Source organism: Neopsephotus bourkii, unplaced genomic scaffold (genome assembly GCF_033783945.1).
Source record: "Neopsephotus bourkii isolate Nb327-2 ecotype Australia unplaced genomic scaffold, CSIRO-AGI_Nbou_v1 NB_722, whole genome shotgun sequence".
NCBI classification, from domain to species: domain Eukaryota; kingdom Metazoa; phylum Chordata; class Aves; order Psittaciformes; family Psittacidae; genus Neopsephotus; species Neopsephotus bourkii.
In genome coordinates this window covers 40,757-56,139 of record NW_026901221.1, presented here as the reverse complement: position 1 = coordinate 56,139, position 15,383 = coordinate 40,757, and the positions used below count along the sequence as shown (strand labels likewise).

Genomic DNA, 15,383 nt, shown 5'->3' with positions numbered 1-15,383 from the left:
AAAGCCATTCGCCCTTGTCCTGTCACTACTTGCCTTTGTAAAAAGTCCCTCTCCAGATTTCCTGTAGGCCCATTCTAGGCACTGGAAGCTGCTTCCAGGTCTTTCTGGAGCCTTCTCTTCTCCAGGCTGAAGAAACCCAACTCTCACACCCTGTCTTCATGCAGGAGGTGCTCCAGCCCTCTGAGCATCTTTGTGGCCTTCCTCTGGCCTCAATCCAGCAGGTCCACGTCCTTCTTATTTTGGGGGTCACAGTATCACAGTATCACAGTATGTTAGAGATTGGAAGGGACCTCAAAAGATCATCTAGTCCAATCCCCCTGCCGGAGCAGGAACACCTAGATAAGGTTACACAGGAACGTGTCCAGGCGGGTTTTGAATGTCTCCAAAGAAGGAGATTCCACAACCTCCCTGGGCAGCCTGTTCCAGTGTTCCATCACCCTCACTGAGAAGAAGTTTCTTCTCAGGTTTAAGTGGAACCTCTTGTGCTCCAATTTGTACCCATTACCCCTTGTCCTTTCATTGTTTGCCACTGAGAAGAGCCTGGCTCCATCCTCGTGACACTCCCCCTTTATATATTTATATACACTAATAAGGTCCCAGAGCTGAATACAGTACCTCTCACCCTAACCTCATCAGGTCTCATGAGAGAAGAGTAAAGGGGCAGGATCACCTCCTTCAACCTGCTGGTCACACTCCTTTTGATGCAGCCCAGGATACAGTTGGCTTTCTGGGCTGCAAGCGCACACTGAAGCTGGCTCATGTTCGTTTTCTCATCGACCAGCACCCCCAAGTCCTTCTCCACAGGGCTGCTCTGAATCTCTTCTCTGCCCAACCTGTAGCTGTGCCTGGGATTGCTCTGACCCAGGTGTAGGACCTTGCACTTGGGATGGTTAAACTTCATAAGGCTGGCATCAGCCCACCTCACAAGCTTGTCAAGGTCCCTCTGGATGGCATTCCTTCCCTCCAGCAGATCAACCGAACCACACAGCTTAGTGTTGGCAGCAAACTTACTGATGGTGTGCTCAATCCCACTATGTTGATGAAGATACTGACAGTACTGGTCCCAGTATGGACCCCTGAGGAAAGCTACTTGTTACAGATCTCCATTTTGATATCAAACCATTGACCACAACTCTTTGAGTACAACCATCCAGCCAATACTTTATCCACTCAAACCCCCATCTGTCAAATCCATGCCTCTCCAGTTTACAGACAAGGATGTTTTGTGGGACAGTGTCAAACACTTTGCACAAGTCCAGGTAGATGATGACAGTCACTCTTCCTTTATCAGTAATTGCTGTAACCCTGTCGTAGAAAACCACCAGATTTGTCAGGCACAATTTGCTCTTAGTGAAGCCATGTTAGCTGTCATAGATCACCTTCTCATTTTCCATGTGGCTTGGCATAATTACCATGATCTTGTTGGCCACTGAAGTGAGACTGACTGGCCTAGTTCCCCAGGTCTTCCCTTTTTACCTATATAGAAATCAAGGTTATAGTTCTCCTTTTCCAGTCAGTGGGAAACTCAGTGGACTGCAATGACTTCTCCAATATGACAGATAGTGGCTTAGCCACTTCATCTGCTAGTTCCCGCAGTACTCATGGATGCATCTCATCAGGTCCCATGGACTTGTGCACTTTCAGGTTCCTTAGATGGTCTTGAACCTTCTACCAGGGCCTGAGCTTTCCCAGCTTTAACTTTCCTAGTTGATCTGTGGCTGCTGGGATATTTTCTCTGTATTCCTCCCAAGCTACCTGTGTTTCCACCCTCTGTAGGCTTCCTTTTAGTGTTTGACTTTGTCCAGGAGCATCTTGTTCATGGCGCAGGCCTCCTGTTGTTTTTCCCTGATTTAATCTTTGTTGGAATGCAGGAGGTGATCCTTAAATATGATCCTTTTTTTTTTGGGCCCCTGTTCCTTCCAGAGCTCTATTCCATGGTACTCTATGAAGCAGATCCTTGAAGAGACCAAAGTCTGCTCTTCTGAAGTCCAGAGCAGTGAGCTTGCTGCATGCCCACCTCACTGTGCTAAGTATCTCAAAATCTACCATTTCATGGTCACTGCAGCCAAGTCTGTCATTCAGCTTCACATTCCCCACCAGCCCCTCCCTGTTGGTGAAGACAAGGTCCAGCATAGCAGCTCTCCATGTTGGTACATCTGTCACATGGAGAAGGAAGTTATCATGAACACATTCTTAGAATAACCCAACTCTTGAGTGGGTACTTTAGGAGCTTGCATTGCCTGGATTATTCTAAGTCATGAAAAAAGAAAATCCAGCTATTTTATTCTGGAAAGCATTTTGCCAACTCTTTGGCTGTCATGTGTATGTAACTGTAGTTCCCTCAAGGACAATGTGGTGGATCAGCATGCTGAGGGCTACGATCTACAGCCTGTAGCTTTTTATATCACATGGCTTAAGAATGGTCCTCTTTGTTTCCATTTTGAGCCACAGCTGAATTCTTACATGTTGTTTGATCTTCAGGCACAAATACCCAAGAGAATAGGCAGCTGTGAATCAACCCTCTGTGAGCTTTCTAGCAGGTAGTCTAGCAAAGAAGGCAGTATGCTTCTCCTTTCTTTAAATTGATAAGAACTTTAAGAAAGACTTTTATTAAAGTCTTATGACTGATTGTTTTCTTCCTCATGATAGTTCTGAATTGCACGCAGAAATATAAGAACCTTTTAAGAGAGCTCTATGGGTTTAAATCTAGTCTGTTAGATTAATAATTAAAACTTGCTGTCTTTATGCTAGCCTAAATCTTATAAGAAGGATCACCTTTCTAATTACTTGGTACCAGGAGGTCTGGCACATGTTTTCATTTAGTACTAAGGTACACAGTTGTTCTGTTTTTTCTTCTCCTTCTCCTTCTTCCATAGATTCTATATTATATTTTGGAAATCTGACATCCTGATTTTTATTTTTTTTTATTTTTTTTTCCAGGCCAGATGTTTCACCCGGCTATCTTAAGTCATCTTGACATACTGCCATGAAATGGAAACAACTGCTAGTTTAAACACTGCTCCATGTCTTTATTAAAAGGTATGTCTCATGCATCTTAATTCCTCATATGCATGTTATTTTCCTCTCTCCTGCTCTCTTCCATTACCTTTCTTTCTTTTCCTCCCTAAAGAAGAAAGCATAATAAAATTTCCTTCCTGTTCTGCCTGAGTGGTTAATGAGGTTCTAGATAGCATAATGAATATGCAGTGCTATTGATTCTGTGTGTGTGCGCGCGCGCGTGTGTGCGTTTGTGTATGCATGTCTTTAATCACAGCTGGAATGCAAAATCAGGCTCCACTTTTCAACTCTATCTCCATCATGCTGAGAGAGTGAGAGAGAGCGAGACTGAGACTGCTAGACAGCTCGAAAGAGATTGCAGCTCAGATGTCCTGGAAAACAGCAAATCCCTCAGACCTGGCAGATTCCGTTACCATGAGAACTGCAGATATTTCCATTGTGATGGCTTGCTCTAGCAGCCATCTGTTACACCCATTTGATTAGGAAGTACAGTTCAGCTTGTATGGGATTTTCGCTGCACCTTATCCCATGGCAGTGTACAGAAACTCTCTCTCTTTTTATATGCTAAACTCAATGTTTTTAAAGTGCTGTAATTTACTGAGGCTGAAGGCATTTAATGAAATGCTAGGAGGAGGTCACTGAGGGACAGTATCTCTGAGAAGAAAGAAGCACATGAGATATATGAAGGGGATTAGTGTCCAGTATATAAATAAGATCAACCCAGAAATTAACCGTATTTAGCAATTCCTCATCCTTGCCAGGGAGAGGAGCTTGATATACAGACCTCATGAAGCCATAATAAAATTAGTAATTGCCTCCTGTTAGTGAATCCCATTCCATATATATTTATTGTATGCATGCAATAAATGCATGCAGGCAATATATTTCAGGTCCTCTGAAAGAAGGGGGAAGGTGATGAGTCTCCCCAGCTGCCTGAAGTTGTGCACTGACTGCACTGTATAACTATTAGATTAGCTCTAAAAATTTAATAGTGCTATTTGACTTTTCCTAGACACAGAAAAACCTTAAACTTTCTTCAAGGTTTTCTGTAATTTACTGATTAAAACAATTGTTTGGACTAGTTGAATTCCTCAGTGTAAATTTGTGGTGAAGGAAAAGGTAATGGCACATCAAATGGATATAAAAACAAAGGAGTCCCCTTCAATTAAAACTCTCCAGACATGCTTCTTAAGTGGCTGGCATTCCAGATTCAGGGTAATCTTATGCGTGGTGTAGTTGCCTGGAGTATCTTAAAATGACTGAAGGTCTTGTAAACTCAGTGAAGCTAATTAAATGCTCACACACTGAAATGAATTTCTGATTGCTGCTAAGGAGGCATTGAGGTCAGCTCCTCTTTTCATTGCCCACACTTTATGGCCAATTCCAGATACTAAATAAATCAGATCCTCAGAATCAGTCTCTCTGTGGTTTTGTTCCTCTTATATATTCTCCCACCCGGCTGAACATAATTCCTTATCCGTCTTCATCTCGGCATGAAAAGTTTTCTCTTCTATTGTTTTTCCTCACATAGCACTAGATTACCATGGAGAAGACTATGATATCATAAGAAATGAATGAGCATGTTTCTCACCATGGGTGAAATATACATTCCAGACCTAATAAAGTCAGAAATCATGTAATGGGACTTGTAAAACGAGCTGCTTAGTTAGTGTAAATATAAATGGTTCTTCTTTAGGGCTCTACTTCAGCTAAGCAAGTTCTTAGACACTTTACTGAATATGGAGAGGCATAAGAACATGTTTAAGAGCTTTTCTGAATAGAGATAGTTCTTCAAGTGCTTTGCTGCATCAGGGCCCCCAGATATAAAAAAGAAAGTAAAAATTTCCCTTTCCTCTTGTAAGAAAAGATTTTCTTGTTGATCATCTTTACAGCAAATTAGAACTTTCACTTCCTGCAGCTTCCCATCTTGCATAATCCTGGAGGCTGAGCCTCAGAGAAGAAAGTCCTTTTTTTTTCCCTTCCTTTTTTTTTTTTTTCAGACAGGGCACTTGTTTTATGAATGTGGTATCTGCCTTTGACAGGCAGCAGATGTATGGAAGCCCTGAAATCTGAAACAATAAATACCATTCAGAGTCTCACCACTGAACCTTCTTATAGTAGTGCCTTTGTTAAATGAAACATTTACAGGAATACCATCCCCCCCTTCCCACCCACCTTCAAGGCTAGGATCTGAACCATGTTTTTAAAGTAAAGGTTAAGTACCTGAGGCATGAACAGTTGACATACAAAAGAAACTAAAGTAAATTTATCATTCGTTTGCCAGCTACGAGGTGTGTCGAGGGCTTTTTCTTTCTCTTTGTAATGCATGAGAAAACAAACCTGGGAAGTGTATGCAAGGAATATTTCTTTCTGCACTGGAATGTTAACATTTGCACCTTCTGACTTAATACTGTATATTTCTTTGGAGTCATCAATCTCATGAGAGTCATCTTGCCATCTGTACCAGCATTGCTCCAGGCTTCCATATGAAAGTCCAATCTGGCGGTATAAATACTGGATAATGAAGAGTAGGTGTTAAAGTTTCTGACTGGTTGGAAGATGAGTCTTTGTCTACGAAGGATCTGAATTTGTGTGTTAAACAAACAAACAGAATCCACGTTAGCATGGAAGTTCAACCAGAAAGAGCATGCATGTTTGTCCTCATGCTCTCTCTCACTCTCTGTGTTGTTTCTCAATTTTTTCTTTATCTTTCTCTATTTAATAGAGTTCACCCAAGATCTGAGAGAAAAATGTTCTCTGACCATCATGTTACACTTTGGAAATTACAAATAGGGACAAGACGTTTACTTGCTGTAATGTAGTGTTCTTTTTTTTCTCCCTTTCCTTTTACGCCAGGAAAGCTATAACTACATAGATTAACAAAACTTTTGCAAGAATGGATGTAAACCAGATTTATCTCAGTGTCAGTTTTATCTGATCCATTTGGTCTTGCAGAGTTTGGATGGTTTCCTTTGTTACAATAACCAGCTTTCAAACATCTATATCCTTAGGGTATTAAATGTCAGCCTCTAGTGTACCGTTCAAGGATAAAAGATTGACAATGCTGAAGTCCTATTTTTCTTCTGCTTTTTTTTTTTTTCTTCTCCAGCACTGGTAGAGTCTTTACTCTGCACACCACTGCTGACCCCAGAAATGACCCACAGGTACTACTGGCGAAAGGAGCAAAAAGGTATTTCAGCTTATTGGCATTAGAAACTCCCTTCATTAATAGCCTTTTTGCAGACTTTTCAGATAGATTTCCTGTCATTGTGATGAGGATATATTTGTAACAAGGTCTCTTAAGTGAATGGCCGGTGGATAATTAATTGAACTAACTAGGACTTTCCGTACTGTATTTCCTTTGGGGGGGGGCAAGGAAGCGGGAGGGATGGGGAGGGCAAAGTCTTCCTAATGGTCTTGTGTCCTCTCTGCTGGATGTACAGCCCTTTTGCCACCTGTTGGCCAAGTCTTTCAGGCCTCATTCTAATAAAACTGTTAGGCATTCTCTTGAGAGAGGTACATTTTTTGTTCTGGTTGGCATCAGAACTGAAGAGAATAAGCCCAGAAGACCAGGGACCAGCCGAGAGCCTCTTTAAATGCAGCCAGCAGAACTGTTGTGCTTCATATATAGCTAAGAATACAGGACACCTGAAGTGTGCCGCTTTCTTTTCCTCCTCTTGCTGGCTGAGCATCTGGGACTGCATTGTTCCCCTTCTCTGTGCAAGTGGTTAGCTACCTTGAACTTCTCTCTACACGCGTCTTCTATCCAAATCCACCAAACACAAAGCTCACCACACCACTAATGTGTTGCTGAGCCTGACCTTTCTGGAAGAAGCAGCAGCTCAGAAGACAACATTTGGGCCACATCAGTGTTACACTGTTGGCAGCAAGTAAGGTAGTTAGAGAAAAAATTGTCCTGTTTATATCCTGATGTGTACTGTACTGTGTCCAGTACTGATATGTTCACTATTTATAATGTGACCATAATTACGTTATAATACAGCTCTTCTTAGCACTTCCATTGTTCGTCCTCTAGTATTCCAAATAAGTCACACCAGTGGAAATCTACAGTGAGGCTGAATTAGGGTTATTATTATTATATTTCACTCTTAGATTACCCTCTTAGCACACCGCCCTCCAGCCCCTTTAATTAAAAGCTTGTAAACATGAATTCCATAAATAATTTCTGACTTTCACAGCTGGTTTCAAGACAGCAATATTTGATGTTTTTGAGCAAAATCTTTTTCCTCTCTCAGGGGTCTTAACTTTTTCAGTTTGGAAATGCAATCATGACTCATTAACTTTGCAGTCGCTGGGTCATTTCTCAAAATTTGAAGAAAGTTTCTTGATGAAAAAGCACAATTTTTCTTTGCACAACCAAAAATTTAAATTTTTATTCCAGTTGTCAAAAAATATTGGTAATTACTTTTATTAAGCAGCTCACACATAACAAAACTGTGAAGAAAAAATAAAAAGTCTTATTTGAATGTTATAAATTCATATGTGAAAAAAAAAATGCTTTCAAGGGTAAATATAACTGTTGGCCAAGGACCCATAATCCTCGCAGGAAAACAGCATCCATTAAGGAGGTTAGGGAAAGATATTGATGTGCTGGCCAAATGCTTCCAGGATTTTGTTCTGACAATCCTTTGCATGTTTACTTGATTTTAGTTGTCTCTGTACGGAGTTGGGTGTGTCCACACATCAGCTGCTTTGAGGAATAGGAGTGCTTTACTGCATCTTACATTATTTTCTGTCAGAAACGGTATGCCAAAACAAAGATCTCATTTGAGGCAGCTTGGTCAGATATGTGGGGTTTTTGTCCTCACAGTGACGGATATAATGCATGAACAACATGATTCTTGCCTGACATATATGACATCAGGGTAAGCTTGCCTGACATCAGGGTAAGCTTTGCTGAAATCAGTAGATTTAGCCTACTGTTTGAAGACAACTTAGGAAAATCAGGAGTGCTGTGTCAGCGCTTCCTTCCGTTTGGCACTTACAGACTGGTCTAGACCAGGCTAACAAAAGAAATGAATCCACTAAAAATATGTCATGTAGGTGTCTAAATCGTAGCCTCTGAATTTCAGCTGTAGGAACTGTAATAACTGTTCCAGTCAAGATCTTTAGACACCAAGCGTCCTTCCTTGCACAGCAGCAGAACAAGGTATAGCACACCTCCTCACCTCATCCATACCTGCTGAAGATGTGGTTGCCCTGATAAGTTGCACTCTGTACGTGCAGCTGCTGCAGCCAACAGTTCTGGCTACCATACCTGTACACAAATTCCTGATTCAGTGACTATCGTTTTAAGCATTTCTTTCACGGCAAATGCAAAAAGGGTTTTAGTATGTAATGTGTGTTTAAGCCTGTCTCTCCCTTTAAGTCTCGAGATCAGTTATTTATGGGAAGCAGACCCAGGCAATCTTGCCCTTTTCTTCCATGCATTGAAGGCAGTGAAGGTTGCAATATTAATTGCTGCATCAGCCACTCCAAGATTTAATGTTTTTCCCCATTCTATAGGCAATGTATCTCTTGCATGATTTCCCTCATAGTCTTCACTTTCACAGTCGTCTGAATGATAAGCAACAATAATGTCTCTGGAAGTGATCCATAAATCATATTCAAATCTATGCATCCAAATGATCCTGTTTTTAATCTCTAAACTACTGTAGTGTGTGCTTGCTAGTGCAGTTCAATTGGGAGCATTATGTTCCCCACCTACATATTTCCTTCAAATCTGTGCTAATGCAATGAAAAATAAAAAAAAATAAACTCAACCTGGATCTTGAATAATAACGCATAGAAAAACTATGAGGAAAGAAGACTTCCCCACATAAAATATTTACATGTACTACAAAATAAGACAGTATTTTATCAGGATCTATAGAAATACTAAGAGTGGTCTTGGGTTCAGCAGCACCATAGGTGGTGTTCAGATGCAACCCAGGGTTTAGCAGCATGTAGGAACCAATGAGGACTAAGCCAGAGAGAGGTCTATCTATCTCATCTGACGTCTCGCCACTGATTTCTTGTTCTGCAAGAAGCTCCATGGTTTAGGAAATTCTGAAATAGGCAGGTAAGGTTTTCTTAGCATCCTCATCCTAGTTTTCAGGTGAAGAGGGAGATGACTTTGAGTTGTACAATTTTTTTAGTCTACTGTGATCCTCCTCTTGTCTTTGAGGTCAATGACAGTGGCTGGTGACCTCAGCCTTTTCTCATCAAGGAGCTGGAATCTCACCAATGGAGAAATCTGCATTATAATTTCTCAGGGAAGACTGATTGGGCTGATGGTCAAAGTAATGTTGTTCCTCTGCAGGGTTACATCTGTGGTCTCCTTCCTCAGTCTACAGGTCTGCTTTGCTGCTTTCATACAAAGAAGCCCTCTTCAACAAAGGTGACAAGTTCAGTGTGATGTCTGGTCTTTGAATGATGTCTGGAAACTCTTGCAGACAAGGAGTTGCAGCTTTGGCTGTCATTCAGAGTCTGCAGTAGTTTCTATCTTGGAAACAAGTTGGTATGATCTGGTTTCATTCACTGAAGGCTGGATTATAGGTCCATTGACTAATGAATTTTGGGGGAAGTTAATAGCCTCCAGTCCTTTTAAGTAAGAGGAAAGTATATGGTGCATTTCTGTGATCCGTGCAAAATTACTCCCTTTCAGACTGTGGATCTGAAAGAAGTGATTTTTGAATACATGCAGGCATAAAAAGGAAAGGCTTTTAACACGGAAAACTGAGACTTCTGCAAAAGCTGTGTCCTCTTTGGTCAGCCCTGCCAAGCCAGTGTTTCTAGGGGAAAGAGCAGTGGCATTAATATCATGCTTCCCCATGGCACAGCTTGAATAGCGCAGCCAGTGACTATCACAGGGTCCCCACTCTGTTGCTGTTTCACCGCATGAACTTCTGTATCTTATCATGGGGCTATGTGGCAGGGGAGAAAGAACAGTGTTCCTTACCCACATCTGTTTGCTGGCTGCTCATACAGGGTATGTTAGTAGGAAGGTTTGAACTGATCTTGTTCTATCTAAGGGTATAAATAGTTCCAAGACACTCTTGTGCTCTTAACGGGGATATTCTTGCTTTATTGTAGCTACAGCTGAGTCTTCTTTTTCTTCCTTAGCTTCCCTCAGCCAGGCCATTTGTATCTTCTCAAGATGAAATCAGAAGTGCTGCCAAACTTCACCCAGCTGATGGCTGGTATGGTTATGTCCCTTGTGGAGGTTGCTAAGGATGCTCCTCGCCTGTTCCTGCTCCTGTGCATCTCTAAAACCTCAAGCTCAGACTTGTGCCTGGCCATTTCATTGCAGCTGGATAACAAAGGAGAAGGGAGAAAAGGTGTCTTTTATTACTGTTGCCCCCATGTGCATTAAAGCAAACTGTCCACCCCTTGGCTACATGTTGGGTGTTGCCTGCAGCTCTAGGGGGAAATAGGTAGCTCTTATTCTGCCACTTCTACATATGCCCATCACGTGGCCCAAAGTAGCAGGTGCACATCCCCTCCACTGCCAGGGCACCTCATTATGCAGATATCCCCCGAGGCACACAGCCTCCATAGTGCTACCCAGGCTGGAGTGCTGCCTAATAACCTTGATCCTGACCTGAATGCTAATGGACCAGTGACTTTAGAATGTTCTGTGCCCACTGCATGAGTTTATCTTGAGGTGATTACTGTGGTTACTGGAGAAGGGTTTTTCTCCCAGTGGCTCCTTGACCAGGTAGTGCATGCATTACTTGATAATATCTAAATTATTTATTGTGGCTTTTGATATGGCTTTCATTCAACATTAGCTGATGCGGAAATTCTCAGTTGAATTCACACCAGACTTGCACCCTTCTCTAGCTTTCTTTTTTAAACAAATCCAGCCTTTGTGGAGTTGCAGCAGTGGGTGAGTGGTCAAATTTTAATGCAAATAAGGCTTCATTTAGCAAGCGTAAGCAAGTGTGGACCCAAACCAGATGCAATTTGGTGGATGTCCACACATCAGAAATAGGTATCTGAATGAGAATAAAAAGCTTTGGTTGAGCACACTGTGAAATAAATTACAATTGGGTTCAAAGTCCGCATGGACACTCGTACCTCTGTAGGATACACATTTTTAGAGGCCTAGAACATCCCAACACGAGCAAGAGCTCTGATGTGAATTTTCTGTGTATGTGCTAAATGAAGTGTTTCAGTGTTTCTTATCCTATGCGGATGCAGGCAAAACCTCTCTTTTGGCTGTTTGCTTTTGACTCAGCATTGAGAACTCCCTTTTTCATCAGATAACACTGTAAAGACATGTGAGAATACCCCTGGAGATGCCAGGTATCCTACACAGATTTTCCATCCTGCACATAAATCTGCTGTAATTACCTTCCACAATGCTTATGGGTGGCAACATATTCTTTGATCCTCACTCCTTTAGAGTAAATAAAAGCAACACTAACTATTGCAGAAAAACACATTCACCTCTAAATTTTTATTATTTTTTTTTTCAGGTTAAAAGTATATAATTTCACAAGGAACACTGGGACTCATCCTGCTGTGAAACCATTGCTCAATTTCTCTCAGCAGTGGTAAGGTGCCTACAATTCTTAAACTGCTGAATAGGCCCTGTTAAAGTCAGGGCACTGGTATTGCGGATGACAGCTGACGCTGGGATATTGGCACATGGCTCAGAATGCTGTAACAGTGTGAGATTTTGCTCCAGGGTTCCCAATGCTTGCATAGTTCATATATGTCAGGCCCTTGGTTAATCATAGTTCACTGTACAGTGAATGCATCCTATTGACTTGTACAGTACCAAGCAGTTAATTTAAAACAGATGACGCTGTCTGTCTCCTGCTACCTTTCCCACTCTAAAAGAACAACCAAACACCAATGGACTGAACCCAAATTCTACTGTAAGTGCTAGAAAACAGGGAAGAAAGTGAATGAGAACTCTATTTGGTTTAGAGATGATGACCTTTTTAACAACAATATAAAATACACTTTCATGAGCAAAAAAAGAGTGAAGAAGAACTGGAAAGACGGCCAGGATAACTTATAAGATTGTACAATAAAAATAAATGCAGTCTAGTAAATTCAGAGGCTGACTTGTGTTTGTAGTTAAAAGTTGAAAGTCAAACACTGATTTTTGTGGAAGCAAAATTTATAAGCAGGACACGCTGCCAGTCAAAAGCAGGAAAGGTGGAAGGTGAAAGAAATTGACAAGTCAAAGTGAGAGGCTCCAGCTCTGTTAGTTTTCCTGGAAAAAGGGAGAGTGAGACGAAGAAATTTAGTTAAACAGTTTATTTGGTTACAGTGGGGGGGGTTATTAGTTATTAGTGAGTGGAAGGAAAGTCACAAATTGCCAGGACACAGACAGGCTGGTGGAAGGATTATGCAAACAGCATCATAAAACAGACTGTCTCCAGAAGACAGTTTCGTGTATTAATTGCAGGTGTACAGCTGAGCTAATGCAAAGCTATGAGTGGGAATGAACAATGCAAAGGAGTATTTTTATTGCCCCCACCTACCCCCAGCCCTTTCTCCCAGCTCCAACCCAGCTTTGTCTCAGCTGTACAGTGCTGACTTTGACAGTCTTCCTCTACTCTGTCTCCAGTTGCTACCTCCACCCCCAGCCTGGCTCAGCCACCTTGTTATTAATCATGTTTGCCTGAGTGCTTGGAGATACCCAAGCAAGTCTAGGCTTCAGCAGTTTGAAACCTAAGAGCACTTCTTATTTCGGAGCAATGCCAGCTGCTCTTCTCTGACCACCAGGCCAGATGGAGATCATCCAACATATCCAGAAAGAAGCCTTTGCAAGCATGGTGCTGCCCCTTTACAATGATGGACATCTTTCTGCTGAGGGTGGAGTGATTATATGAGCAGTGGGCCAGAATGTGATAAAGTTACCCATGAAAACACAATTTTTTAAGAACAGACTGAAGTTTGAACATCAGCCTTTGATTGGAGCTGTCTAATAATGCTCCATTAATGTTTTTTCTTGGGGAGAAAATATGTATGTGTGCAAGAATATGTATGTGTGTGGGAGGGGGTGCGTGTGTATGTGTGTTTACAAGTGTAGTTTGGTTTCCTTTGGGTTTTTTTCATTTCCAAAATTTTCCTTTTTTCTTTCCTCCCCCCTCAATAAATTACCTTCCTCCCTCCTACAACAAAATTACATGCATAAGGTGGGAAAGAGTAAAGGAATTCTTAATGCTTACTCTGAAATTTTCCATGAAAAATGCCATTTTTTGCTCTCTGTCTCTGCAATATAGACACAGTCAAATTTCCCACCCATGCAGGAATACTGTGGCGCTGTTATGTCCTTCCTCCCCTCGCCCTTTCCTTTCCTCCATCTTTCATCTACGTTTAGTAAGTTAGGTTCCTTTACCTTTTACTCGTATATCATACCTTCCAAGCAGCTTATCTTTATCACTGTTCATTCTATTCACTCTATTTTATTGCCATCCCCTTTGTATTGAGTTGCCCAAAACTGATCACAGTTTTCCAAGAGGGGCCTCACCAGGGCTGTGTATGGAGGTATTATTACCTCTGTAGTCTTGCAAGTAATTCTGCTCCACATCCCAGTATGGTATTTGCTTCTTTGTGCTACAGTCTCTCCCTGTGAGCTCATATTTAATCTGTCATCTACTATCACTCCCTAAATAAGTCCTCCAGCACTTCCCCTTTAGTAATAAAAACACAGAAAAATGTTTGAAGAAAAAGTGAGTTATCCCCTTGGGTGACTCTTTGAGAAAATCAGGGTTTTCATACAGCTGCAAAGACACTGAAACATAGCCTCACACTCTGCTTCCACATATCTGGGTTTTGGAGCTTTAATGCCAAGAGTAAAAACAGATATGGCATTTTCTAGCTGTACATATTTTCTTAATGTTTGCTGGTTGCAGTTCTGAACTACCCAGAGCACTGGGACAGTGGAAGAATGCCATATCTACTTTTAGAGTTCACGTCTACTAGACTTAGAACTCAGAAATCGTGCTGTGCTTCAAGTAGTTTGGAGTTATGTGTTGTTAATGCTGCTTCAGCTACTTGGTATTTTATGGAAATTGAGTGGATGCTACTGTACATGGGCAAAACTGGGACATGATTTTAGTCACAATTTACCATCTTGAGGTTTGGAGAGTTCTCCACTCTCCAGACTGGATTGCATTCAAGCACGTTTTAGAGTGAGCATTTTCTCAAAACTGTCTATCCTTCTTTTCTACTGCTGAATTTATTTAGAAGAACTTTGTTAATATTTGAAGTTGAAAAGCCTGTACAGTGTTTAATCTTCTCCTTCTTTTTGGCCAGTGAGCTGTCCTCCAGAATAAAAGTCTTTTCCTTTTTAGTCCATCTGGTTATTTAACTTACTTAATCACTGTGAAAAACACCAGTGAGGATTTGTAAACATTATGTGAGGAAGTATGATGAGCACATGTTTACCTTATGAGGACTACAGGAATTATGGTATGTAAAATCATAATGTGTTGAATATGTGGGTTGCCTGTTATTTTAGTATTCAGCCATTAACTTTTTCTCTATTTATTATGAATCAACCTAGGACTGTTAAATTCCACCAATACAGATTTTCCTTTCTTCCCATGTTTCTAGGATCTCCCTAGTAGTTTCTCTTCTGCTTTCCCTGAAGGAAACCAAGCATCACAAACTGCCGATGAGCAGTTCTTAGAATTGCCTGAACAGCCAAGTGCAAGAACTGAATGATGCAGAAAGAAAGACCCTATAAATATTGCAGAGCACCAGCATTTTTAAAGTGCTCCCTCTTTCCTGATTGCAGCATAAGAGCCTACATTCATAAGGCACGCCACCCTGAAATTGATGGGAACCTTTCTGTGGACTGCACAGTTTGTGTACTAAGCCTCTAGGTTCTTGAAGTGAACCCTTGCTGCTACAAAGAGCTCTTAAAATTACATTTAAATTGGAAATAGAAATCTCTTCAGCCCTGACATTGGAGCAGAGTTATTATTTCCCATGCCTGTCTTCTCTCACTCAGGAAACTGCTGCAACATGAAACCCTCTTCTGATTGTTCCTCCTCCAAATGCCTTTCTCAACTGCCTGAACTCCACTATTTCCTTGTGAAAGGAGGAAAAATATGGGAATTCAGGCAAGCAGAACATTCCTTGCACTCAGACTGAAAAAGCAAGGTCAAGAGGGGTCTAATATTCCCAGCCACTGAAATTTGTTTACCTTCTTCCTCCGTCTTGGCACAGGAACGTGTAAAGTGCAATTCCCAGTTCTGTAAACTACAGCAGCATAACCAAGGAGAGCCCTCAGGTGTGCTTTAGGGCTCATGAGAAGATATTTTTCCAGCAGTTTAGTGTTGCAGAACTAGCAGTGGTGACATTACATCTATGTACACCTGTGTGCAGCTCTG

The 15,383-nt window shown here is 41.4% G+C and overlaps 2 long non-coding RNA genes across 3 annotated transcripts; both read left to right on the top strand.

Moving 5' to 3' along the window:
• Window positions 1-3,491: 3,491 nt before the first annotated feature.
• On the top strand, window positions 3,492-11,537 carry LOC133212639 (uncharacterized). Of its 2 annotated transcripts, none has more exons than XR_009725558.1 (4): window positions 3,492-3,554; window positions 6,128-6,208; window positions 10,144-10,220; window positions 11,502-11,537. It is a non-coding gene; the product is annotated as an uncharacterized LOC133212639 (long non-coding RNA). The 2 variants fall into 2 exon arrangements; XR_009725559.1 differs by lacking the exon at window positions 11,502-11,537 and adding an exon at window positions 11,224-11,351.
• Window positions 11,538-11,548: 11 nt separating this feature from the next.
• LOC133212640 (uncharacterized) lies at window positions 11,549-14,954 on the top strand. The gene is made up of 2 exons (XR_009725560.1): window positions 11,549-11,579; window positions 14,602-14,954. It is a non-coding gene; the product is annotated as an uncharacterized LOC133212640 (long non-coding RNA).
• Window positions 14,955-15,383: the final 429 nt, after the last annotated feature.